The sequence below is a fragment of the Cervus canadensis genome, chromosome 18, assembly GCF_019320065.1.
Source record: "Cervus canadensis isolate Bull #8, Minnesota chromosome 18, ASM1932006v1, whole genome shotgun sequence".
Taxonomy (NCBI): Eukaryota; Metazoa; Chordata; class Mammalia; order Artiodactyla; family Cervidae; genus Cervus; species Cervus canadensis.
This window is the reverse complement of record NC_057403.1, coordinates 63,589,348-63,615,272: the sequence shown is the minus strand read 5'-3', so window position 1 is coordinate 63,615,272 and position 25,925 is coordinate 63,589,348. Positions and strand designations below refer to the sequence as shown.

General features: G+C 54.5%; 2 long non-coding RNA genes across 2 annotated transcripts in view; one reads left to right on the top strand and one right to left on the bottom strand.

Annotated features, from left to right (window-relative positions):
- The window catches only part of LOC122420556, a 250,652-nt gene that overhangs the window by 126,182 nt on the left and 98,545 nt on the right, over positions 1-25,925 (bottom strand). The window lies entirely within an intron of this gene.
- LOC122420557 lies at positions 5,161-12,172 on the top strand. The gene is made up of 4 exons (XR_006263318.1): positions 5,161-5,322; positions 5,619-5,717; positions 10,975-11,101; positions 11,196-12,172. It is a non-coding gene; the product is annotated as an uncharacterized LOC122420557 (long non-coding RNA).

Genomic DNA, 25,925 nt, shown 5'->3' with positions numbered 1-25,925 from the left:
CAGAGGGAGGGTTCTGGAGTAGACCAATCTAGTACAGGCAAAGAACCACGCAGCTGGCATCTGGGAAGAAGTTGTTATAAAACAAAAGGGGGCTGATGCTTCTTAGTCATCTATTCCAGGGGTCCCAGCACTGGGGAAGGGGTCTAGATGAACACAGAAACTGGAAGGGCCTAAGTAAGTAAGTAAGTGTGAGTCGCTCAGTCATGCCCACCTCTTTGTGATCCCATGGACTGCAGCCCACCAGGCTCCTGTGTCCATGAGATTTTCCAGGCAGGATACTGGAGTGGGTTGCCATTTCCTTCTCCAGGGGATCTTCCTGACCCAGGGATCGAACCCGGGTCTCCTGTCCTGCAGGCAGATTCTTTACTGACTAAGCTACCTAAAACATACCTCAAAGCCCAGAGTCCTGAACCAAGGAAGTGAGGCAGAGTGGTGATGGGGATGGGGTGTGCTGGGGTTACTTGGAGGGGGGAGCGTGCACAGATGGGGTATGTCTACTTTAAGGGGTCACAGACGACTGCCACTGTGCCGAGAGAAGCTTTCTCATGATGCCTTCCTGAATTGTGACCCCACCGGAGAGGAAAAGGGCCCTGGGGACCAGTAATTGCCTGGAGGACTCCCCAGGGCCCCAATTTGCATACCCTGAGAACTTCCACACAGTGTCTTGAAAATCAGAGTCTTGAGAAAATGTGCTGAAACTCTCTCTCTGTGGGTTATTCACTCTCCTAAAATACTGTTTTCAATATAACCCCTGCCAACTGGACATAAAATCCAGCTTTCGGAGTCTGGCGTTCGAGGTGGTCTGCTGCCTCTGGCCCTGCCCTGTGAGCAGAAGGCGTCTTGATGCCCCTCCCGCAGCAGCCCCTCCCCCCCCACATCAACTCACACACGCTTCAGTGATGGGGAGCGGAGGTAGCCCCCAGATCCAACCTCCTCTAAGATCAGCAGAGGCATTTATGTGACTACTAGGCCTATCTTTGGGAATTTTCTTTTAAGGTTTTGGCTGGAAAATAATTACAGCTGTGTGATCCTTTCCTCTAAATTAGAGCTTTCATGCACAGTGTATTATGTGATTTTACAAAAGCCCTGTGAGGGGGAGAGGGACCTGCCTAACCAGCAGAGGGGGAGGGGCTGGGCTGTGGACTCAACTCAGCCTGGGTCCTCTCTCCCAGGGTCTGCTGGCCTGGACAGATCTGTGTCATCTCACAGGCCAACCCCATCTCTTCCCTGAGACCATTTCACAGCAGATAGGTCCTGTAAATAGACTTAAATTGAGGGAGGAGCAAACCCAGGGAAAGACAGAGGCATAAAGCCCTGTTCTCAGCGGGCATCCCGCAGAGTTCACAGCTGTCACTGCCCCTGGGTCTCGGGAGGGTCTCCCATCCCCTCTAGCAGGCGGAAGCTCCTCCAGCAACCTCAGTGGGCCCACTCAGTGCTCAAGGCGTGAAGAACCCAGAGCAGGAAACTGCCTCGGTTCACCCCCATCACCCCATTGTCTGGGGACAGTGCAGTGGGGGGGACCTGGGAAAGCCAGGTAGCACAGGTACACCCACCAGCCACAGGGACTGGTCCACTCGAGCTCACGAGGCCCCGTGAGGCCAGCTCGTCATCCGTGCTGGCCGGATCCCCCCACGGGCGTTTGGAGTGGGGACTGGACTCCCCGGCCCGCCTCTTTCTTGTGCATGACCTGGGTCAACACAGCCACATGCCGCCTTGGAGAGGCGCAGCAGAGAAGGCCAGACAGCTGGAAGGGAAATGTCAAAGAGAAGCAGAGGCAAGAGAGGAACAATGGAGGCAGTGGCTGCTCCCCTGAGACCCCCTCGTGAGGGTCAGCAGGGCCCCGGGCTACCCCGCGGGGTTCCCATCAGTAATCTCGTCCTTTTAAACTAGCTTGGGCAGCCTCTGTCCGCTGCCCTCAGTGATCCGGAAGATGAATCCCAGCCACTCCTGCCGCCCTTAGCAGATTTTCTGAAAACGTGTGGATGAGGCAGGAACCAACATTTAGGTAATTCTGCAGTCCTTTCCGCCTGAGTCACGTGCTGCCTTCCCAGAGCGCCCAAGTCTGGCAGCACTTGGGCTGGGAGACATGCGAGGGCTGGGCATAAGACCCAGCCCCCGGCCACAGAGAAGAGGAGCGTTCACAGGAGCGCTGGCTCCTCGACCAACGCTGGACTCGGACGCCAGCACATCTCACCACCACTTGAACAGGACGTTCCTGTGTGTTTTAGGCCAATAGATAGGCATAGTTTCTTCTTAGAGCTAGTATTTCTTTTGTATTTACTGCTTGGGGGGGCTGGTTCTTTCTTGTTAAAAAAATCTGTTTATGAGTTTGTCTTATTCAATTGATATTGACTATTGATTTCCACTGCACCCTCTCTGCCTCTCCTCCTTCATGAATGTTCATTGTGCATCCTCTCACTGGAAGAAGGAAGCCACCCTGACTGGTCCAGGCCTGCTGTGACTTCCCTTCCCTGGCTCAGTCTGGAGCCCGCCTTGCTGCATTGAGAACAGCTGTTCCTCTTCCTTCGTCTTCACCAGGAGTGGCTCCTGGCAGGCACCTCAGTGGAAAGGCAGCGTGGTGGCTGAAAGCACGGGGAACCGCACCCCTGTAACACATCCTGTGGCCTGGGGTGTGTCCCTTCCATCCCTGGCCCTTTCCCTAGTCTGCAGAGTGAAGGCCCTGGCCCACAGCACCTTCAGTTTCCTGAAGGCCTGGCTGACCATGTAGCGGCCCCACTGCTCAAGGCTCCTCACAGGTGGGCTCAACCAGAAAGGGGCTTTTCCTGCCAACCCCCTTCCAGCTCGCCAGCACACACACCCTCACCCAGCCCAGGCGTAGCCTTTCCACACGCATGGCCTTTCTGCATCATCCAGCCCACGTGGGGGTTTCTGTCACTCTCCTGCCTTAGTTGGGCCATATAGATGGGCTGTCCTTTGCCACCTGGGGCTCCCGCTGGGTCTCAGGGCCTCTGCATTGTGGATTGGAGGCAGAAAAGGAGACGGTTTAATAGGTTGAGAATGGATATGCTTAGGGCACTAAAGGCTATTTTCCCTTTTCCATCATTATGGTGGTTCTAAAATATATCTACTAATGCTTTGACTTCCTCCCTTCAAAGAATTAAGTCTAACGCCAAATGTGGTCTGTATTTAATGACTCACTTCTCACAAATAGTGTTTGTACAAGTACTGCTATATGATTTCCAAAGCCTAGTCATAAAAAGGATGACTTCTGCCTAGATCTCTCAGATCTCTTGCTCTGCAGCTACCAGCTCAGGAGAACAGTCAAGCAGAAGTGGAGCTGGAACCATGGGGGGATACTGAGGCCCCTACCAACTCCCAATAGCAAGCGTTCCTCGGACGTCTCCAGGTGACAGCAACTTCATGACAGAGCCTGAGCCAGGGTTGCCTGACCAAGCTGAATTCCCGACCCACAGAAACTCTGAGGATAATAAATGCTTACAGTTCCTTTAAGCCATGGACTTTGGAACGCTTTGTGTGCAGTGGCAGATAAATGACAGACAACTAATAAGCCCTGAATCTCCCGCTGCAGCTAAGTGTGCGTCGCCCATCCCTTTCTTTGCACAGAGAGAAGAGGAGAGCCCTTCCGTTGTCACAGAGCTCACTTTAGCAGGATTCGGAGCACAGGTTAACATGTATTGCTGCCCTGTGACCTCATGTTTCGGCCCAGCTTTGATCCACATGACCCAGATACCTTCACGAATCTACAGCCTTTAGCTTAACAAGGCCTGCAGGGTCTGGGTGGCTTCCACAGTACAGGCCTGTGCAAGATTCAGGGTTACCGTCCACTATGGGAGGAGCACCACTGAGCCCAGAGCTGTCTCTGTACCAGGTCCACAAATGCCCACACTGAAGCATCCCCAAGCATCCTGATGCAAACTGATTTCCCTGGACAGCAGGGCAGCCTCCACCCTGAGAACCACAGCAGGACTGCTGGGGCCGCCAGGAGCCGCTGATACAGCCAGTGGCTTCCCCAAGACGGGTGTGGCCCGACATGTGTGACGCTGCCCCGTTCCCCCCGACACAGGCTCTGGATGCCGAGATCCTGAGGACACTGAGAGGGATCACATTTTCGCCGAGCCCAGGCCCCTGGCCAAGAGCCCTGGGAGGCCGCCCAGCCCCTCATCCTCTCAGATGGTGACAGATCCATCCTCGAAGCGCTGAGCACAGTCTGGGCCCTGCCAGGGGTTCCTGCCAGCACTTGCTGTGCCCTGCGGGCCTCCCTTACAGGGAGTAACGCTCACGTCGTGCAGTGCAGCCAACAGTGTCTGACCATCTACCACGTGTGGGGCAGGAGCGTGGCCACAAGAGGAAAGGGGAGGTCATGCGCCTCCCGCTCCACAAGCCCCACTCTCCAGTGAGCGGAGGAATACTGGGTGAATCTGTGAACAAGAGTCAAACTGAGGGAATAGCAGCCTCTGTATCTCCTGAGCACCCAAGGAGCAGGAACACCAAGGGGAGTTGGCCTGGGCTCTAGGAGATCGTGACTTTCCACGAATGCCAAGAGCATCACGTGTGGCATCATCCAATGGCACCACAGGGCACGGGAGAGCCAGTCTATGCAGGCCAGGGAGCGCTGCCACGCACTGTGAAACAAAAACTCCAACGGGAGCGAGCGCGCATCTCCTGCTCACAGGTCTGCAAGTCGGCTGAGGCATCTCTGCTCTCCACTGGGCTCTGCTCACATACTCATTCCAGGGCTCAGGCTGAAGGAGCAGTCGCCCCCCGAGCCTACCCCTCTCAAGGTGCAAGGCAGGGGGACGAAAGGCCAACACAACCACACAACGTTGGAAGCCCTCGGGTGGAGGTGAGACATCTCATGTCTGCCCTCATTCCACTGGTTACAGCAGGTCATGGGGCAAGTCTTTGGGACGAAGAAGTACACTCTGTCCAGAACGCACCTTGACAAGGATGGGGAGGGAAGGAAAACTGTGAAAAATTAATACGATCTGCTTAACAGACGGTGGCCAGGACGTCATAGCTGTTGAAACTGGAAACAGACTGGACTTTGTATGGGAGAGGCTGGGTTGTTCACTAAACTGTTCCTCTTTCCCTCCTGGACACAAAACCAGACTACATTTCCCGGCTTCCCTTGTAGCTAGTGTCTGAATCTGGCCAGTGGAAGGTGGTGGAGACGATGAACTCTACTCCCAGGCCCAGACAGTTAAACCTCCTACCCCATCCTCTGTTCTTTCCTCATCTGCTGGGTAGCATCTAGCTGAGGACCCTGAAGCCCGAGATGATAGCAGAGACATGTGGGCCCCTCAGTCACCGCTTGGAGGACAGTCACCAGGAGACACCCAGGTGAGTCTGCTTAGGGAATTGTGGGCACACTTTTATGGTGTCAAGTCACAGAGACTTGGGGATTGTTTGGTATAGCCGTTGATCTCCCTACTGTTACCTCATGTCACAGAGGCCCTTGGGTGTGGCTAAGTGGGACTAAATCAGGAAGGCCTGGGCTGAAATATCCACCCTAGCACGTTTCAGTGGGATCACCTTGAGCAAACTGCTATACCTCTCTAGACCTTAATTTTTCATCTTTAAATAGGGATTCATAACCTCAAAAGATATATTAATGACAAACTCCTTCACTAAACCAGGTGAGGTGTCTTACCGAGTCCCAGCAGGTGGCCCTGTTGGCCCAGAAGTTTACAAGAGGCTTTCAGGACGTGGGAAGTCACCACGTGGCATGTTGAGGGGTAAGTCTTCCTGGGGGCTCGCTCGGCTCAGGGCAGGGATCGGGGAGCAGGATGCCCTTCATGGGCTGGGAAAATCCACACCGCAGGAGGGGCAGGTCCGCTGCTTTGCTGGAGGTTTCTGCAGACACATTGACTAGAAAGCTGGCAGGAATGGGCAGTGACTGTCTCATCTCAGCCTGCCCCTGCCCCCGACCCCCAGGCCCCCGCAGTTCCCCCAAACCTACAAAGGCCGCTTTAAACCTCAGGTGATTGCAGTACTCCCCTCACTGCGCTTTTGTGAGGATGACATGAGCTGCTATTTGTAAAGGTCATGGAGCTATGCTGTGGAGGAGTTGTTATATACATAAAATAAGTAGAAAAACATGAGGCTGAAGGAGAAGGCAGGAATGGAGGCGGAAGTGACGGAGGGAGAGAGCAGTCAGGTGGACACCAGCAGGCAGGCCTCCAGGTAGATAGGTGGACTAGAAGGTAGGAACAGACAAGAAGAAAGGAACAGGCTCCTGAAGGAAAATTCGAGAGAGGGATCCAGTGAAAGACCAAATTCCCAAAAATAAAAGGATGGAGCACGCATTCGTGGTCTAATTAGAAAGCATGTGGCCTTCTAAAAGACCTCTCAGGCCAAAACAAGTGCCACCTTGGGGAAGACACCACATGCGCACATCCCCTGGGCAGTGGCCCGCTCCAGGAAACGGCTCCGGCTGCGAGCGCTCGGGTGCCCAGGGCGGCGGGTGGCCTGAGTGCACAGAAGAGCAAGCAGGTCCCGGCAAGTTCCCCTCCACCCCCAGGGCGCCCCGGCTCCATCCACAGCCTGTTCCCTGATCCTGTCCAGATCCCCAGCAAAAGCTTGGGACAAATCAGAAATGTTATTCAAATCTGTTTCCAAATGCAGACAAGCTGACAAGCTCTCTCTCAAGTTACCGCCTAATGCGATTTCAAACGGCAACCGCAGGCCTCCCGAAAGCGGGGTCTGTGAGCAAGGCCCCCCGAAAGCGGCATCTGTGAGCAAGGCCCCGGCCGCTCCCACCTCTCGGCGCTGCTGGGCTCAGCACGGAGGGCGCCCGGACACAGAACGCTCACAGGGAAGGTCTCCAATCTGTGGCTAGGAGGCAAGGGGCGGGCGTCCCATGTCCTGGAGCCTGGCGGACGAGTGGGGTCCGAGCGACCCCTACACCTGGGTAGAGAAGCCGTGTGTGCAGAGGCACCTTGGTGATGTAGCAAACACCTCCATTAAGAAGTACCGCGGGGCTCGGTGAGGATTCAAGAGAATGACTTGCCTGCATCCCTGGGATGCATTGGTGGCACAAATAAGCCTAAGGTCCAGGATTTCTGACTGCTAGTTCTGTGCTTTCTCACCATATCACACTTGCTCTTGATTTTATCTAAACGATGCAAGCAATTATAAACACACAGGGAGATAGGTCCATTTACTCTTTTTTTGGGGGGTGGGGGCCACACCGCATGGCTAGCAGGATCTTTGTTCCCTGGGCTCTGGCAGGGAAAGCAGTGAGTCCTAACCACTGGACCACCAGGGAATCCCCCATTTGCTCATTTATAAAATGGGATTGTTGCAAGGATGACAGGAAATAGTAGATCCCGGTAACACACATTGTTCAGCGACTAACACAGTGTAGACACTCTGCAAATGTTAGCTGTGGTTGTAGCTGTTCAAATTCGTAATTGCTACTGTTATATACTACTAGTAACAGTAATAATAATAAGGGGCTGTGTGACACACTCCTCCATGCCGACTTAATTCCTCAGAACCTGGATCTGTTCCTACTTCTGTCTCTGACTTTAGATGCAACTGGAGAATGCCCTCAGGATTTATTCCTCCCCAGTACTCCTAACAGAACAAACTCGAGACATCCAGAGTGCTATCTTCCAGAGAATTTGCTATGAGCCTGACATGGTGCTGGGGTTTGACATTTGTTCTTCTGAATCAACTGTGTAGTCATCAGAATACCCATTCCACAGATGAGAAAACAAAAGGTCAGAGGGTTATGCATCAGGAGAGGTGGGAGGCTGACCTGGGCCTGGAAGTCCAGGAACCAGGATCTCATATCCACTCCTGCCTTTCAGATGCTTCCAAAAGTCAACAGGCAATGTCAGGCCTCCAGGGTCACAGGGGAACCCCACGGGACACACAGTCCTGTCCAGGTCAGTGGGGGGAAGATCAATAGCAAGGCTGAGGAGAGAAGGACAACTTTCTGGAGGGAGGCCAGAGTGGCTGTGCAGCACACACACGGCCTCATGCAGAAACACACACAGGCATGAGCACACACAGGCGTGTGAACTCAGACACACAGACACGGGCACGCACAGGCGCACACACAAGAATCTGCCTGCCGTGCAGGAAACCCAGGCTTGATCCCTGGGTTGGGAAGATCCCCTGGAGAAAGAAATGCAACCCAGTCCAGTATTCTCGCCTGGAGAATTTCATGGACAGAGGAGCCTGGCGGGCTACAGTCCACAGGGTCACAAAGAGTCAGACACGACTGAGTGACTAACACCCACACAAAAACAGAGACGCAGACACGCACAGGAGTCATCCTGAACCCCCGGATAAAAGCTTCAGGCGCTTGGCGGTGCCCTCCTTGGAGGGGCAGCTATGGAATTGCCCCGAGCTGACCCCCCATCACTTGCCTCCCGCCCCAGCACTGGGCCCCAACCTCAGACAAGGGCGGGTGCTCCCTGAGCATGCCCAGGCCCCAGGTGCTCCCAAGACTCTACTTGAGGAGCAGCACAGGCCTGGGCCAGGCCCCAGAGACTTCGGGAGGACCTGGTGGGCGGGTGCTCCCTTCAACGAGATTCTGTCTCCTCAGCCTCTGTCCCTGCCTCGCTCTTGGAATTTCTGCAGTCTCACAGACAAACTCACTTCTCTCCAGCCACTAAGATGCAAGAAACAGGTGATTCCCAGTGGAGGACCGTGCTCCAGAGCCTGCACAGGGGGACAGTGCTCTGTTTCCCCCTGAAGCAGATAAGGGGGAGAAGGAGCCCCCTCTGCCCCCACCTGGGAGGGGGGTCTTCCCCTCTCAAGAGGCCCAGGGGGTCTCGGCAGGCAGAGGTCGGCCGGCACAGCCAGGCCTCTGGGCCTGGACTCCCTCTTCTTTCCTCTTCAGGGTCTGGGGGAGGTGGGGGGTCTGGGGGCCCCTTGGTTGGCATGTGAGGGAGTGAGGCCGGAGAATGTGCCCCTTTCACTCTCTGAGCCCTGTCTCCTGCGCCCCGAGGTTTGACTGCTGAGACAGCAATCACAAGTTTCACACAGTAAAGCCTCTCCTGACGATCAACACAGCATGTTGCCCTCAGCCCTCCATGTTTCTGCTCCTCACCCGCCTGTCAGCATCAGGGTGCATCCTACCTGGGGGGAACCTGGCGTCTCTTTGGGCCAGAAGGTTTCCTAGGAATAAAAAAAAGGGTGGAAATGACTGCTGGGAAGTTGAAGAGCGCTCTGGATGCAGACGCATCTGTCTTTTCAACACATCATCTCTCCCTCCGGAGGAGCCTGGACTGAAAGATGGCTAGTTTCAGCCCCAGGGGGCTTTGTGAAGGCAGCAAGCTTGATATCAGCTCCTCCCCTCTCCTCAGCCTTGTGAGCCCAGAACCTTAGCTGCCCTGAACACGCCAATCACTCATTCATTCAGCAAACATCCCGGAGCAGCCAGGCCTGGGAGGCGCGCACTGTGCAGGGAGCGATAAGAACCCCCGCGGAACACAGCCCCCCGGGGAGACGGCATCGGAACACGATTATCCTAACACGAGCCCAAGGACTGAATCTCAGACAGTGACTTTAGGAGCATTGGTGAGTTCAAACAGGAGTCGAAGCCCATCTTCCTCTCCAGAGGACCAGGGAGTCCCACGTGCCCATCCTCAGCCGCCGCTGGCCCCGCTCCGCGGCCTGGGGGCAGGACAGCGGGGCTCCCACCGGCAGGCCCGGGGGGGCCTGGGCAGCCTCATGCTTCCTGCGAACCTGGAGGCTGGCGGGCTCCAGGCCCAGCACCTCTGCAGCGGCCACGGCCTCTCCTTCCCTGTCCCCATCTGGAGGCCACGAGCAGCCCCGAAAGACCGTGTGGGCTTGGGAGTCAGCTAGGCCTCAGCTCAGAGCCTGCCTCGGCCACCCTGCCCCTGGAGCAGAGATCACCCCAGCAGGGAGGAAGCTGACAAGCAGCCCTGCAGGGCCCCCGGGGCCAGGGGCAAAGCACGCGTGAGGGCAGCAGCCTCCCCTGGGACCGTCTGGCACCCTCTCCACCCGCAGCATCCGGGGCTGCTGTGAAGCCCGCGGTGGGGGCGGCAGGCCTGGAGCACCAGGAGGGCTGGGCTGGGAGAGGCCTCTGGCAGCCCCTTCCAGACGGGAGCCTCTCTGCTGGGATGGCCACCTCCGGCCAAGCCTCAGCAAGGACTCAAGCTCAACAAACGCCATTGGGGATGAAGGTGGACACACCTGACTCCATTATGATATTTAACTCTGCACCGCCTTCCCTGACCAGCTCAGGGAGATCTCCACCCCGCTGCTGGCCCCCGACAGGGTCTCATGCAGACCCTAGGGCTGTCTATCGAAGTCTGCACTTTTTCCTGGGGAAAAATGACCCTCCTAGGAAAGAGGGAGATGGAGGTCCTACAGGAACCCTGTGTAGGTGTCATCCAGGGAAGCCTAGGAAGGGCCACTGGCCCGGTCTCCTCATTGACAAGAGTTGCTTCAGGCCAGACGTTGTGCCAGGCTCTGGGAATCAAGCCCCAAACGAGGCAGGTGTCCTCTGAAACTTCCATCCATGAGGTTCCCAGTGTTGTCTGGGGAGGAGGGAGGGATTTGGGTTGGAGGCTGGCTCAGGCTCCGGAGCCTGAGCACCTTGACAAAACCTCTTTGGGGAGGCCCAGGGCTGTGCCAGCCACACTCAGCTCCTCTCCAAGGCAGCTTGTACCCAGGAACTACTGCCCTGAGACCGTCACAGCGCAGGGGTCCGTGCAAGATCAGGCAGGTTGTGTGGTGACAGAAAGTTCTGCGAAGCCCACAGGACCCCACTCCCTAGGCCCCGACACAACCCCAACGTGAAGCGCCTGTGTGCAGACCCTCTCAAGACGTGCTGTGGTGGTCCTTTCTAGACCTTGTTCTTTAAAAGAAAGGAAAGAAGGAAGGTGGGAAGGAAAGAGGGAAGGGAGGGAAGAGGGGCAGAGAATAGACGGAGGGAACCCTAAGGGGCACATGGACCGGCCTGGGTGGGCTTTGAGGGTGACAGTGATTTGTCTGTGTTTATTTCGACAGTTCCCCAGGGCTTGTGGCTGTTGTCCAAGCCCATTGGAAAGGAGTGCAAAGGCCAGGGTGTATGTTCCATAGAAGGGCTCTGGCTGGAACATACCGGGACATACACCGCCTGTCTCCATAGGCAGAGGTATTGACATCTGCTTAGTCAATCTAACTGGAAATGCAGCTGTAATCACTGTTCTGTTTTAAAGAATTGCTTTTCCTCTTCTGTTGATCTCCAGGCCTGAGGTGCCGCTGCTGTAATTGCATCAAAACCCATCGGTTCAAGCGACAAAATGCCTGGCATGTTGTCTGCCAAGAGTGCAGTGACTTACCCCCTGGGATTTTCTCTGGTCCGGGAAGTACAAGCCCTGCTATTCCTTAGAGAGGATGGTTTTTAGAAACAAGGTGCTCCCATTTCTAGACCCTTGAAAACTAGGGATAGAACAGAGAGGCTGGTTGAAACCAAATGCCGTGGTTGCCGGGAACGGCCGAGGAGACCCCTGCAGTTTGTGCTGGCCCCTCAGCGAGTGTCCAACAAAGGGAGGCCTCCCAGGGCCCAAGGTGCCACGCTGCTGGGAGCAGGTGCTCATTGCTGCCCTGGAGAGCAGGGGCGACTTGGTGATGCCCACGCACTGAGCTGCGCCTGCGTCCCCAGCTCTCAGCGAGTGTCCCCAGGTCCCGAGATTAAGGACTGGGCCACAAGCAGCTTACGGAGACGGCGATCCTGGACGCACTCACGCAGGGGTGGGGGCAGACAGGCGGGAGCTGGCAGCTGTCACAAGGCGCGACCACGAATGAGCCGCGGCCACTGAGGATGTTGGACACGGTCGGAACAGGCCCGGGGGGAGGGTGAGAGCCCCATGGCCTCACCGCAGCGGCAGCACTACCTGCACAAGCCGCCCTCGGGGGTCCAGGCCCGGGACGCAGGGGCAGCGAGCTCTCCCATCACCAGCAAAACCACAGCGCAGTCTGAGCCCCGTGCGGGCCCCTCCCACACAGCGCTCTCTGTCTCTGGAGACAGCGGAGATGGGAGGACAAGCAGGAGGCAGGGTGCTGCTCTTCCGAGTCTCACGGTGACTCACAGTCCTCGCACGCATGGAGCTCGGGGGGAGGAAGGCGCAGCTTCACATCCCTTAGAGCTGGAATCTCTCTTGGCCTGGCCCAGGCCTGGCCTCTCTGGGTTCCAGACTCCCCACGGGCAACCCCAGGCCCCTTGGGCTCCAGGACATGCCCTGCACTCATCCTGAGAACCTTCCACTCACAACACCGTCTGCACACAGCAAGGAGCCCAGAGGAGGAGGCTTCCAAGCCCACCATGGGGCCAGGGCTAATAGACTGTCCTTCCATGACCCCTCCCATCCTGCAAGATAAATTAAATCAGAATGCCAAAATAGAGAGTCTAAGGGCCGTGTGGCTGAGGTCTGCTTTCACAGGCTGACTCAGCTCTCCTGGATTTCTGAAGATACTTTCCTCTCACCAGCCAGCTTGTCAACCCTGTTTTCCTCCTTCTCCTTTCCCTGAAAACAACCTCTGAAAGCCTCACCCCCACCCAGGTGCCCGGGTCAGGAGCATAGCCTGGGCCAAATAGGAGCCTGCCTGCTTCCAGGGTGCTTGAGCCCCAGGAGCAAGAGGTGACTCTGGGAGCTGCCTGCTCAGAGGCGGGCCTGTCTCACTCCCGATCAGGGGTGACCTACAGTCGGTGCCGAGAATCGTGAGGGCACCCTGGTCCACTCACCCTTCCTCCCACTATGGTCACTCTTGCCTTCAGCGAGCTCCAGAGGGTGCCCTCTCAGAGCAGCCAGCCCCCCGCTTTAGGGAGCCTCTCACACCTCTAACCTGTGCCTGCCGAGCTGTGAGACAGTCTCCCTCCTCTCCCGCGAGCGGTGGGGCTGGACCAAAACCAGTCGTCAGCCTTGGAGTGAGAACTTCTGTTGACCCATCACATCCCCATCAGTGCCTGACAGGACCCCTCCTCTGTGGGAATGTTGAAACAGGAGCAGCGGTTGGGTAGTGAGGATTCCCGTGTGCTAGGGGAGGATTTTATTTATGATAGGATTATCATCACTGTCAGGTCATAGGTCAAGAGGAGGCTGGGCGGTTAAACAGCTGGGTGAATCTCTGGCCTTGGGTGAGCACAGAGCCAGGACACAGAGTGAGCCCCTGCCTGCCTCCCCGGGCCCCTAGCCACCATGCCACTTGCCCTGCCCCACCCTGGCCAGACACCAGCCCCCTCCAGGGGGCCCTCAGCACTGGGAATCAGGAAGGACCAACTGAATGATCCCCAAAATCCATCAGGCCCCTCTCCCTCTCCCCCGCCGACCCACACACCGGCCCCTCCAGCAGACCCCGTGGAGGTGGGTGACAGATGAGGGGGACTGGCCCACAGTGACAGCCTGGGCAGCCACAGCCCTGTACTCCCCACCATCCCACGGCCGACTCCTGGAGAAGGGCATGCACTCCAGTGTGGGGCTCTCTCTGCGTGGATCTCACAACCTCAACCATCGAATCCAGCTCTCCCATTGTGCCAGCTTGCCCACTGCAGGCTCAGCCCACTACAGCCTGCAGGAGGCCAGCAGCCTCATCCTAGCCTGGTGGATAAAGGGCAATATCACCTTCTGTCCAGACACACAGCCTCTACGGGCAGGTGGGCGCTTTGTTGCTGCTTAGCTCCTAAGTTTTGTCCAACTTTTTGTGACCCAATGAACTATAACATGCCAGGCTCCTCTGCCCTCCACTGTCTCCCAGAGTGTGCTCAAATTCATGTCCAATGAGTTGGTGATGCCATCCAACCAACTCATTCTCAGCTGTCCCCTTCTCCTTTTGCCTTCAATCTTTCCCAACATCAGAGTCCTTTTCAGTGAGTTGGCGCTTCCCATCGGGTGGCCAAAGTATTGGAGTTTCAGCTTCAGCACCAGTCCTTCCAATGAATATTCAGGACTGATCTCCTTTAGGATGGACTGGATGGATCTCCTTGCAGTCCAAGGGACCCTCAAGAATCTTTTTCAGCACCACAATTTGAAAGCATCAATTCTTTGGTGCTCAGCCTTCTTCATGGTCCAACTTTCATATCCATACATGACTACTTGAAAAACCATAACTTTGACTATATGGACCTTGGTTGGCAAAGTAATGTGTCTCTGCTTTTTAATACGCTGTCTAGGTTGGTCATAGATATTCTTCCAAGCAGCAAGCATCTTTTAATTTCATGGCTGCAGTCTGCAGTGATTTTGGAGCTCAAGAAAATAAAATCGGTCACTGCTTCCACTTTTTCACCTTCTATTTGCCATGAATTAATGGGACTGGATGCCAGGATCTTATTTTTTTAACGTTGAGTTTCAAGCCAGCTTTCTCTCTCTCCTCTTTCACCCTCATCAAGAGGCTCTTTGGTGGCTGAAATGGTAAAGAATCTACTTGCAATGCAGGAGACCCAGGTTTCATCCCTGGGTCAGGAATATCCTCAGGAGAAGGAAATGGCAACTGATTCCAGTATTCTTGCCTGGAGAATTCCATGGACAGAGGAGCCTGGCAGGCTACAGTCAATAGGTCACCGAGAGTCGGACACAACTGAGTGACTAACACTTTCACTTCTTCACTTTTTGCCTTTACAGTGGTATCTTCTGGACATCTGGGGTTGTTGATATTTCAAATTGCTCCCAGCTTGTGATTCACCCATCTTCACATTTTGCAAAATGTACTCTGCATGTAAATTAAATAAAAAAGGTGACAATATACAGCTCTGACGCACTCCTTTTCCAGTTTTAAACCAGTCAGTTGTTCCATGCCCAGTTCTAACTGTTGCTTCTTAATCCTGCCTCTTTAAGAATTTTCCACAGTTTGTTGTGATCCACACAGTCAAAGGCTTTAGCCTAGTCAATGAAGCAGAAGTAGGTATTTTTCTGGAATTCCCTTGCTTTTCTGGAATTCCCTCCATGATCCAATGAATGTTGGCAATTTGATCTCTGGTTCCTCTGCCTTTTCTAAACCCAGCTTGAATATCTGGAAGTTCTCCATTCACATACTGCTGAAGCCTAGCCTGAAGGCTTTTGAGTAGAACCTTGCTAGCATGTAAAATGAGTGCAATTGTACAGTAGTTTGAATACTCTTTGGCATTGCCCTTCTTTGTGATTGGAATGAAAACTGACTTTTTCCTGTCCTGTGGCCACTGCCGAGTTTTCCAAATTTGCTGACATATTGAGTGCAGCACTTTAACACCATCACTTTTTTGGAGTTTAAGTAGCTCAGCTGGAATTTCATCACCTTCACTAGCTTTGTTCATAGTAATGCTTCCTAAGAGCCACTGACCTCACACTCCAGGATGTCTGGCTCTAGGTGAGTGATCACACCACTGTGGTTGTCTGGATCATTAAGACTTTTCTTGTATAGTTCTGTGTATTCTTACCACCTCTTCTTAATCTCTTCTGCTTCTCTTAAGTTCTTACTGTTTCTGTCCTTTTTCATGCCCATCCTTACTTGAAATGTTCCCTTGATATCTCCAATTCCATTGAAGATTTGAGATCTTCAAGAAATTTGACAAAACTCGATTTCTTGAATTTTCTAGTCTTTTCCATTCTATTGTTTTCTTCTATTTCTTTGAATTATTCATATAAGAAGGCCTTCTTATCTCTCCTTGCTATTCTCTGGGACTCTGGCTTCAGGTGGATATATCTCCCTTTCTCCCTTGCCTTTCTCTTCTCTTCTTTCCTCAGCTATTTGTAAATCCTCCTCAGAAAAACCACTGTGCCTTCTTGCATTTCTTTTTCTTTGGGATGGTTTTGGTCACTGCCTTCTGTACAGTGTCATGAACTTCTGCCCATATTTCTTCAGGCACTCTGTCTACTAGAAGTAATCCCTTGAATCTTAGTTTAAGCTTGAATTTTGCTATAAGGAGCTGATGATCTGAGCCAGAGTCAGCTCCAGGTCTTTTTTGGCTGACTATGTAGAGCTTCTCCATCTTCAGATCCCCTTCATGGATCACAACCTTATTGTGTCAAAGGGGCTTGCATAACTAATGAAGCTATGAGCCATGCCGTGCAGGGTCATCCAAGATGGATGGGCCATAGGGAAGCGTTCTGACAAAATATGGTCCATTGGAGGAGGGAATGGCAATTCCCTCCAGCATTCTTGCCTGGAGAACCTCATGAACAGTATGAAAAGGCAAAAAGATATGACACTGGAAGATGAGTCTCTCAGGTCAGAAGGTGTCCAATATGCTACTGGGGAAGAACAGAGAGTAATTACTAAAAGCTTCAAGAATGAATTGGCCGAAGTGGAAACAACAGTCAGCCGTGGATGTGTCTGGTGGTGAAAATTAAGTCCGATGTTGTAAAGAACAATATTGCACAGGAACCTGGAATGTTAGGTCCATGAATCAAGGCAAACAGGATGCGGTCAAGCAGGAGATGACAAGACTGAACATTGACATCTTAGGAATCAGTGAACTAAAATGGACAGGAATGACTGAATTTAATTCAGATGACCATTCTGTCGGGCCTCCTGGTGGTTCAGCAGTAAAGAATCTGCCTGCAGTGGGGGAGACACAAGCTTGATCCCTGGGTCAGGAAGGTGCCCAGCAGGAGGGCGTGGCAGCCCACTCCTCTGGGCAAGAATCCCGTGGGAGAAATGGAGCAGCCCTCAGAGTCAACAACAGAGTCTTTTTTTTTTTTTTTTTTACTATTTATATTCTCTTTTTTTTTTCATTTATTTTTATTAGTTGAAGGCTAATTATTTTACAATATTGTAGTGGTTTCTGCCATACATTGACATGAATCAGCCATGGATTTAACAACAGAGTCTTAAACGCAGCACTTGGTGCAACCTCAAAAACGACAGATTGATTTCAGTTAGTTTCCAAGGCAAGCCATTCAACATCACAGTAATCCAAGTCTGTGCCCCAACCACTGATGCCGAAGAAGCTGAAGTTGACCAGTTCTATGAAGATCTACAACATCTTCTAGAACTAACACCAAAGAAAGATTTCCTTTTCATTATAGGGGATTAGAATGCAAAAGTAGGAAGTTAAGAGATACCCAGAATAACAGGCAAGTGTGGTCTTGGACTACAAAATGAAGCGGGACAAAGGCTAACAGAGTTTTGTCAAGAGAACATGCTGGTTGTAGTAAATGCCTTTTCCAACAACCCAAGAGATGACTTGAGTACATCATGCGAAATGCTAGGCTGGATTGAAGCACAGCTGGAATCAAGATTGCTGGGAGAAATATCAATAACCTTAGATATGCAGATGACCACCACCCTTATGGCAGAAAGTGAGGAAGAACTAAAGAACCTCTTGATGAAAGTGAAAGAGGAGAGTGAAAAAGTTGGCTTAAATCTCCACATTCAAAAAACTAAGATCATGGCATCCAGTCCCATCACTTCATGGCAAATAGATGGGGAAACAACGGAAACAGTGACAGACTTTATTTTCTTGGACTCCAAAATCACTGCAGATGGTGACTGCAGCCATGAAATTAAAAGATGCTTGCTCCTTGGAAGAAAAGTTATGACCAACCTAGATAGCATATTAAAAAGCAGAGACATTACTTTGCCAACAAAAGTCCATCTAGTCAAAGCTATGGTTTTTCTAGTAGTCATGTGTGAATATGAGAGTTGGACTATAAAGAAAGCTGAGTGTAGAACTGATGCTTTTGAACTGTGGTGTTGGAGAAGACTCTTGAGAGTCCCTTGGACTACAAGGAGATCCAACCAGTCAGTCCCAAAGGAAATCAGTCCTGAATATTCATTAGAAGGACTGATGCTGAAGCTGAAGTTCCAATACTTTGGCCACCCGATGCAAAGAACTGACTCATGGGAAAAGACCCTGATGCTGGGAAAGATTGAAGGCAGGAGAAGGGGACGACAGAGGATGAGATGGTTGGATGGCATCACTGACTCAATAGATGTGAGTTTGAGTAAGTTCCACGAGTTGGTAATGGACAGGGAAGTCTGGCGTGCTGCAGTCCATGGGGTTGCAAAGAGTTGGACATGATTGACTGACTGAACTGAACTGAACTGAAGAGATGGCTCTACACAGGAACATCACTGGATGGTCAATAATGAAGTCAGATTATGTTCTTTGCAACTGAAGGTAGGTACTGAACATTCGCATTTACACCACAGGCCTGTGGGGTACCAGGCAGGGGGAGGCACCCATGGCCCCTGGAGGACTTGACTTGCCCCATGAGGGGAAGCTCAGGCCTGGAGCACTTGGGCTGCTCCTCTGACCCACACCCCAGGCAGTGATGGGGGCAGAGGAGAGAGACCAAGAAGAGAGATCAGGACAGGCTGAGAAGGCAATGGGTATGGGTCAGACCCAGGACACTCGGGAATCCTCCAGACCCCAAGCCATGGCTCCTGCCCTCCCCTGAGCTTAGGACCACGATGCTCAGCTGTGAGCCTTACCTGTCTGAGAACAGCAAGCTGGACACTCTTTCTCCTGGTTCTGGAAAGTTGGTGGGGCCATAGGCCTGGGTGGGGCTCCTGCCTGTGGGGGGGACAGGGGTCACTCTACTGCATAACTTTGGGCCTCAGATGCCCCATCGTTCAGTGGCTCTGGCCCTTCCAGCTGGCCTTCTGGGAGGCCCCAAGTCTCCCAGCCGTGGGCCCAGGCTGGCTGCGAAGGCCCAGGTGCTCTGCACGGTGAGGCACCCACGTGAGTGGCACCAGGGTCCAGTCTTGCCCTGCTTAGCCACGAGAAGGGAGAGAAAGGTCAGCTTTAACAGTGGGACCATCTGCTTTATTACTTTCCAACTATCCGGATACTCCTCTGCAGATGATCTTCAATAACATTCCTGGATTGCATGCCAAAAAGAGAGAAAACTTTGGACTCAGAACCACAGGCATAAATACCTAATTAAGCGCATTCTTTGAATAAAACCATATTTGAGTGCATCTGTCGGCCCTCTGTAATCTCAGCCACTGCGGGGTGGTGGGACAGCATTCACGGAGGGTGGGAGAGATGGCCCAGCCTGGCACTCAGCCCTGCCCCTTCCTGGGTATTTCTTGTCTCTGAGTTCCCCTGGCTCAGCTGTTTCACCACTTGTTTCCGAGGCCTTACGATCACTAAATTCATCCTTAGTCCTCTCTCCTGGGCTTGTGGCCTGCCCACCCTTTCCCCCCCACCACCATCCTCCAAGAGGCCTAGCAGGCCCCCCTCTCTAGTCTCTGCCTCCTCCAGCGCAGCACCTGCAAACATCAGATCCTGCCTCGTCAGGGGAGTTTCCTGCAGATGAGGCCTGTGTCCATCTCCTTTATGCAGAACCGCAGAGAGAGGCTCCCCCCTTTCTCTACACCCTCCACCAAAGCCACTGGCAGCAGCCACATCACACCGGAGGACGCTGGTCACTGTCCAGTGCTCTGAGCAGAGGGACCACAGTGAGCCAGGAGACCACGTGTGTGGGGTTCTAACCCCGCCTCTGCTGGGAATGACGATTCTCCACGCCCCCATCTCCCTACGCCTCCGTTTCCCCATCCATAGCGTTGGGCTCGAGACTCTCTGCGGTCCCTAAAGCTCTGTCTTCAGGGACCAGGTCATTCTTAGGAGCACTGCTAGCCTTTTCAACAGTCTGGCCTCCGGTTATGAAACAGGAGAAGTTGGGGTGTGACTCGGTCTGGGGGGGCCAGCTGGTGACCCTCCCAGTGAGGGACATCCTCAGCTGACCTGGCAGCTCCCCAAGGGAGGGCGCACAGCCCTACACGCAGAGGTGACTCCATCCCCTCCAGCCCTGCACTCACCCGGGTCACTCACTGGATCCCACCCACCAGCCTCTCCAGCCGCAGACTGCCACTCCTGAGCTCCTAGCTGCTGACACAATGGCCTGACGATCTGCTTACGGCCCCTGTGGGCCAGGCTGCTCCTGACCTGGCCTTCACACAGGCCACTTCTCTTCTGGAAAGGCCGGTCCCCCCGCCTCTGCTCCAGCGTCAGCCTTCCCGACCCTCCACACCCCATCACACAGAGCTGCAGCCCCTTGTGTCTCCCCAGGTCTCGAGCCAGCCCAGGGCTCTGCAGGAAGCACAGCCGTCCTCCCTACCGGGAGGGTTGAGTGCTCCACTCATGTCTCCAGAGGGAATGAATGAGTGAGTGTGAATGAATGGACATGGGGACACTGGCCCCCACACACCTCAGCCTTGCATACAGTTAGGTCACAGGGAAAGCACACCCTCCCCACTCTGGGGCTCCTGCTCCCCACGGCAACACCCACAGCCCCCCAAGTCCCCAGGGGGCCCACCCTGGGGAGAAATCAGTGCTAATTCCCCACAGCTTCCTCCACTTTGCTTCCCTCTTACAAACATATTCAAATGCTTCAATTCTGTTTTGGGAACAATTAGCCTAGCATATGGTCTAATCACATTTTGTCTTCTGATTAAAAAAAAAACACACAGAAAACTTGGAAAATGAAGACTGACAAGGCTTTATCATGCTTCTTGCAATTGTGGGTTTTTTGGGGTTTTTTTTATGAAAATGAGCATATCACAGATGAAAAGGTGGTCAGCACCCATCTAGCACAGCACTCCCACTGTACTCGGGGAAACTGAGGCCCAGTGAAGGGAAAAGCCTGGCCCAAGTTCTTGGGCCCTGAGATTCAGGTCTTTTGGTGTTTGCATCTTCCTTCTCAACAACCGGAGAAGGCTGGACCCAGTTCTCCTGGGGGCCCTTTAGGACCAGTCTCCTAGGGTTCTGGTGTCTGGAGAATCTGCGGCTACAAGGTTTCACACCCTGGGGGCAGGAGGAGACGGCAGAGTGAAGAGCAGACGTGGATTCCCAGCCAGAGGCCCCCTCTCCTGTATCCCCATCAGGCAATGGTGTGCAGGCCAGTGGTGCTGAAACTCATTACCACCCACCTAGTCCCTAAGGGATCCAGATGGCCTCCACCAGCTAGATGCTGCAAAGCTGTTGAAAGCAGGAGGACCCACCACCATGATGTGAGACAGCCTGCTCCCTGCCGCCCCCAACCGCAGCAGCCTTGCTCCCTAGGCTGGGTTTCAAAGGCCCGAGCAGCGCCGGCGCACTTGGGCACAGCCGGACGTGACTGTATCTGGGATCGTCTGTTCAGTGCTGGTCCCTCTCCCGCTGCAACATCAGATCTCAAGAGCAGGAACGGTGCGCGGGGCTCCCCTCACAGCCTCACTCTGTGCGGCGGCCCTCGGTGCCCAGGCCAGCTGTGCCAGCTGACCGCTCCCAGCAGGATGCTGCTGTGAGCTTAGAAGGCTTTCCCCACTTTGCACTGTGTCATTATCTTGCTCCCAATAGCCCAGATCGGCAGTATTCTCGTTGTCTTCACTTTGCAAATGGGAGCCCCGGGGAGACGCAGGAGGGAGGCAGCACATCCGAGATTGCTCAGCCAGACCTCACCTGCTATGCCATCAGCTCTCAGGGACTGGGACTTGCCCACTCAGAGGGGCAGGGTCCCGCAGACACATGCAGGCGTCCCAAGTCTTAGCTGAACGAAGGTCAACCTCCCCCTGCTGGTGAGAGATGCTGCAAGCTGTGCTCACTCCCGCGGTTCAGCAGGGTGGGTGTGGGGCACAAAGGCGACCCCCGAGCACCATCACCCTGAAGGGAGGCCTCAGTGAGAACCCTGAGCCCACACTGTGAAGCCCCAGTACGTGAGAGCGAGGCGGGGCTCCAGGCAGGGACAAGCCAAGGCACGAGGCAATGCCCAGAGCGAGAAGCGCGAGGCCTGTCCCACCCGGGGTCCAGCCCGGCTCTTCCTCAGGCTGCAGAGGCCCCGCCAAGTGGCTCAGTTGTGAGTCTGCAGATGGGCCTTCCACGGGCCCTGCAGGCTTGGTGGACCCTCAGCAGTGCTCTCCACGGCCCCCTGCCCGCTCCCAGAAGCCCTGCCTCACGCACAGCCACAGGCCAAACCTCCGCTGGTAAGACATGGCCCCGACAGCACTGACCAGCTGGGGAAACACGGCTCGTTAGTTTTTAATTAAGAGAAAATGTATTAATATATCTTGATCGTCCTCCCGGAGCTGCGCCCCTCACCCCCTGCAGGGCCTGGCAAGCGGCCAGTCAGAACACCCAGATGCTCACAAGCCCGCGGCCGCACGAGAGGGCCATCAGGGGGGGAGGTGTGTCTGTGCCAGCAGAAGGGGCCCCGGACTTTGCGGGTGTACACTGCTGTGTCACATTGCTCCTGCTACACGGCGATGATGAGCCCATCTGGCCAACTCTCGATGCTGATGACCCGGCGGGCCTCCAGAAAGCCTAGGTACAGCCTCTCACTGTGAGGACATTCAAAGAAGAGACGTGCATGGGACTCGTGGAGCATGCAAGACGGAATGACTGGGGAAATCTGGAAGGCTTCCCTGACGTCTGGGTCCTGAAGGATGAGTAGGAGTTTTCCTCCAGGGGAAGGATGGGAGAAAATATTCCAGACAGAAGGAACAGTCCTGTCCAGAGTCACAGAGCAAGGAACCATCGAAACCCAGGTCTCTCTGATTTCAGTCACTGCCCTTAAACCCTGTGCTCGCTGCTACGTATGTGACAAGTCTTGAATGCTGTGCCAAGGCCCAGGGGAAGGTCAGGGGACGGGGTGGGCTCTGACATACTTTGAGAAAGTTCTGCCAAGTGTGTCAGATGGAAGGGGAGATTTGGGAGACACTTCTGAGATACGGTCCACAGGTTTCATAACCAGTGGGATACTGGGCGAGTCCCCTCACCTGTCTAGACCCAAGTGTCTTAGTATAAAATGGGCCATGGGGGTGTCTTCCATCCATGGCCGTGCCCTCCTGCGGGTTGTAAGGAGGAGCAGGGGGACCCCTGGGGCTGACCCAGGCGTCCTTGGATCTCTGAGCACCCTGAAGCAGCTGCGTGCCCTTGGGCCTGACCCTGACCCAGAAGCCTCAGATCTGTCATCCGGAAGAGCTGCTGTGAGCACAGGAATCGCTGGGCCACGTGGCTCTCTGAGTACCGGATCCAGCAGAGTGAACACTCAGGGGCCCCAGCCTGTAAAGCAGCGTGTACCGCATAGAGTCACAGCAGCTCTGGGAAGGTGGGGACGAGTGTACCCAAGGCAGAGCCCTTGTGTTGGGAAAGAAGGTTTAGGGGGAGAAGTAACACAACTTTCTGTATTACTGAGATATTTAATGACGTTTATAATATTTGATAATTTTAAAATAAGTTTTCAGGAAGACCCAACAACATAAGAAATTATTATCATAGAAAAGCCCTGATGTTTAATAGCTGGGTTTGGGGGCATGCTGACACCAGGAACCACCTAGGGACATCAAAGTGTCCCCTCTCCCCTTCAATTTCAGTGCTCTCTGGGGCTGACACCTTGAGAAGCTCAAAATGCTGAAAAGCCTGCCCCTGGGTCCTGCAGGACCCTGGGCCAAGCTCTCTGTGTGGACTGCGGCCTTTGATCACCTCAGACCCTCCGAGGAAAGGATCTCGACGCTGCGGCGCCTCCCCTCGTGTAACTCCCCCTCCTACCAGGGAGCACAAGCTCCCCAAGCCGTGTGCACACTGGACTCTGTCCCCAGGGCCCCACACACCAAGGAAGCATAGGCCACCCCGGCTGTGGGGCCCAGGAGGAGACGGGTGTGGGGAAGTCACCCCCAAGAGACCGGGACCAGCTCTCAGGGCAGGAGGCAGTGGGCAGGCAGCCTTCTGGACGAGGGTGGGCAGGTCTGGGAGACGGGGTGCCCTGGAGAGGCCGCAGCAGGCAGAGATGCTGTCCAGGCACAGGGAAGGCAGGGGCCAGCCCCAAAAGCCGCGCTGACAGAACAGGACGCCTCGCAAAAGGAGCTGCAACTACCAGGGAGGGCGACCTGGCCACGGTATAGTCAGAGAACCTCCAGGCAGACCAGGAAAGGACTGGGGGAGGAGGGACTTCTACACTGAATGCCTGGACACCGGGACACAGCTGGGTTTGGAGACTCCTGAGCTGGAGGAGGAGAGGGCCCGAGTCCTGGGCTCTCAGAGCGCTAGGCACCCAGGAGGCCACGGGCCCCACCAAGCCCCCGCTTCCTCCGCTCATCAAGCCGGATCACCCCTCCCCAAACCTCAGGTTATGTGACTGACCGCAGTGGCCCTCCAGCTGGGGTGATGGGGAGAAGAGCTCTCAAAGACGTGGAAGGCAGGTGTCGGTGCCCGCACAGGTGCACACTCACACACGCGCACACACACTCGTGCGTCATCTGCTATCAACCACAACAAAGAGATGGCGAGAAACGCAGCCAACAGATGGGAGCCCGCCGAAATGTCAGCCAGATAAAACAGCCCACGTCAGAAAAATAAAATTCCAGTTTAGCAAAATCCTTTCCTCCTACCTCCCTCCTAAGAGAAAAATTCCCATGGAGGTTCCTGGGACGCTGGCAATCCAAGACAAGTTATTTATTCAGGACCACCACCCCATCGGGCACGGTAAGCACAAAAGGGAAACATGCGTTTGGATTTGGAAATGGGGCTGCGGTCACAGATGGTGCCTGAGCGTGCATAAATTCTGTTGCTGTGTGAACAGATGGAAACTTGAAGGAAAAAAATAAAATAAAAAAAAACTTTAGCATTCATCTGCCAGATCATCGCTGGGCTGAAGAAGAGGGAGTTTGTCCCTTGACTGAAAGAGTCTTGGTCTTTCAATCCGTAGGATGGGGCAGAGAAATTGTGCCATGTCCAAAGCTCAGTCCTACCCAGGTTTAATTTCTGGTTCTGCCATTTACCATCTGGGGGAACTTAACCTCTCTGACCCCAAGCCCTCCTTCGAACAAGAGGGAAATGAGGCAGCTTCCCAGGACTGCTGTAAGCACTGAACTGGGTAGCGTATGCAGAGCACCCTCGCAGGCCCGGCTCGGAGGAGGACTGCCAGATGCAGCACCCAGGCTGGTGTGGGGGGCCCCGCTCACCAGACAAAGCCCAAGGTCGCCTGGATGGGAAACTGAGACGCCGACAGGGCTCGGGATGAGCCTGCAGGAGAGCTGGGGCGGGAGCCGCCTGGGGTCTGGGCAAGAGAGCAGAAGCCGGGGTCAGCGGGAGGCTCAGTAAGACCTTGGGAGTGGGGAGGACAGTTCAAAGGGAAGGTTCTGTCCACCCTGCCTCACTCTCACTTGGGAAGCAAGTCAGTCCTGTGTCTCTGCCCCATGATGCGGGTCCACCTGTTGCAGGTGGCTGGCAAAAATGACCATAAATCATCACCCCTGCCTGTCTCCGGCTCTTTGTCAGGTTACCTGTCAAGAGTTGGAGTTTCCCCGTGCCTTGCTTTGATGGAATGCAGTGGACGTGACAGCACACCCATTAAGGCCAGACTTGCACTCTTTTTGGCTCCCCGTCTCCTCCAGAGAACAAGCCTGGCTAAGAGACATGGGGTGCAGAGCCAAACTGGGCCCACGGTCCCAGCTGAGGACCCAGACATGGAAGATCAAGAAGATCAACAAAGCCACCTAACCAACCCTCAAGTGACCACACACGACTGAGTGAGCCTGCCAAGCCCAGCCTGGGTCAGCAGAACCCTGAACCAACGCGCCGATGCATGGGCAGAAATCCGCACTGATAGTTGTATGGCATGGAGGTTTGGTGGGTGTTATGTGGCAATAGACACTGACCCTCCCTCGCCCCCAACCTCACTCCAAACCAGCCTCCTCGCTCTGCAGGAAGTGGGCGGAGAGGAAGATCTCATTACAGACCCAGAATGGTGTGTCAGAGTTCAGAAAATGTCGACTCAAAGGCAGGTAACCCTCTGCCCCACACACCAGGTGCCCGCCCAGCAGCAGAGGACCAGGTCACCACGCTCCGAAAGCTTCTTTGCCAGAACAGCGGGTCCTCCTGATGGAGATGCTGACCACCCTCAGCATGGGCTGCTGGGGGCTCCTGGCCCTCAGCTGCTAGACTCGCTCCACTGAGAGGGCAGCCCCACCCCCAGGGCCCACAGCGATGGGGAGCTGAGCTGGAGACCCCAGAGCGAGGCAGCAAGGTGGGTACCAGCAGAGTCCTCCCGCCAGCTGAGCCTGCCCTCCTCTCGCAGGAAACC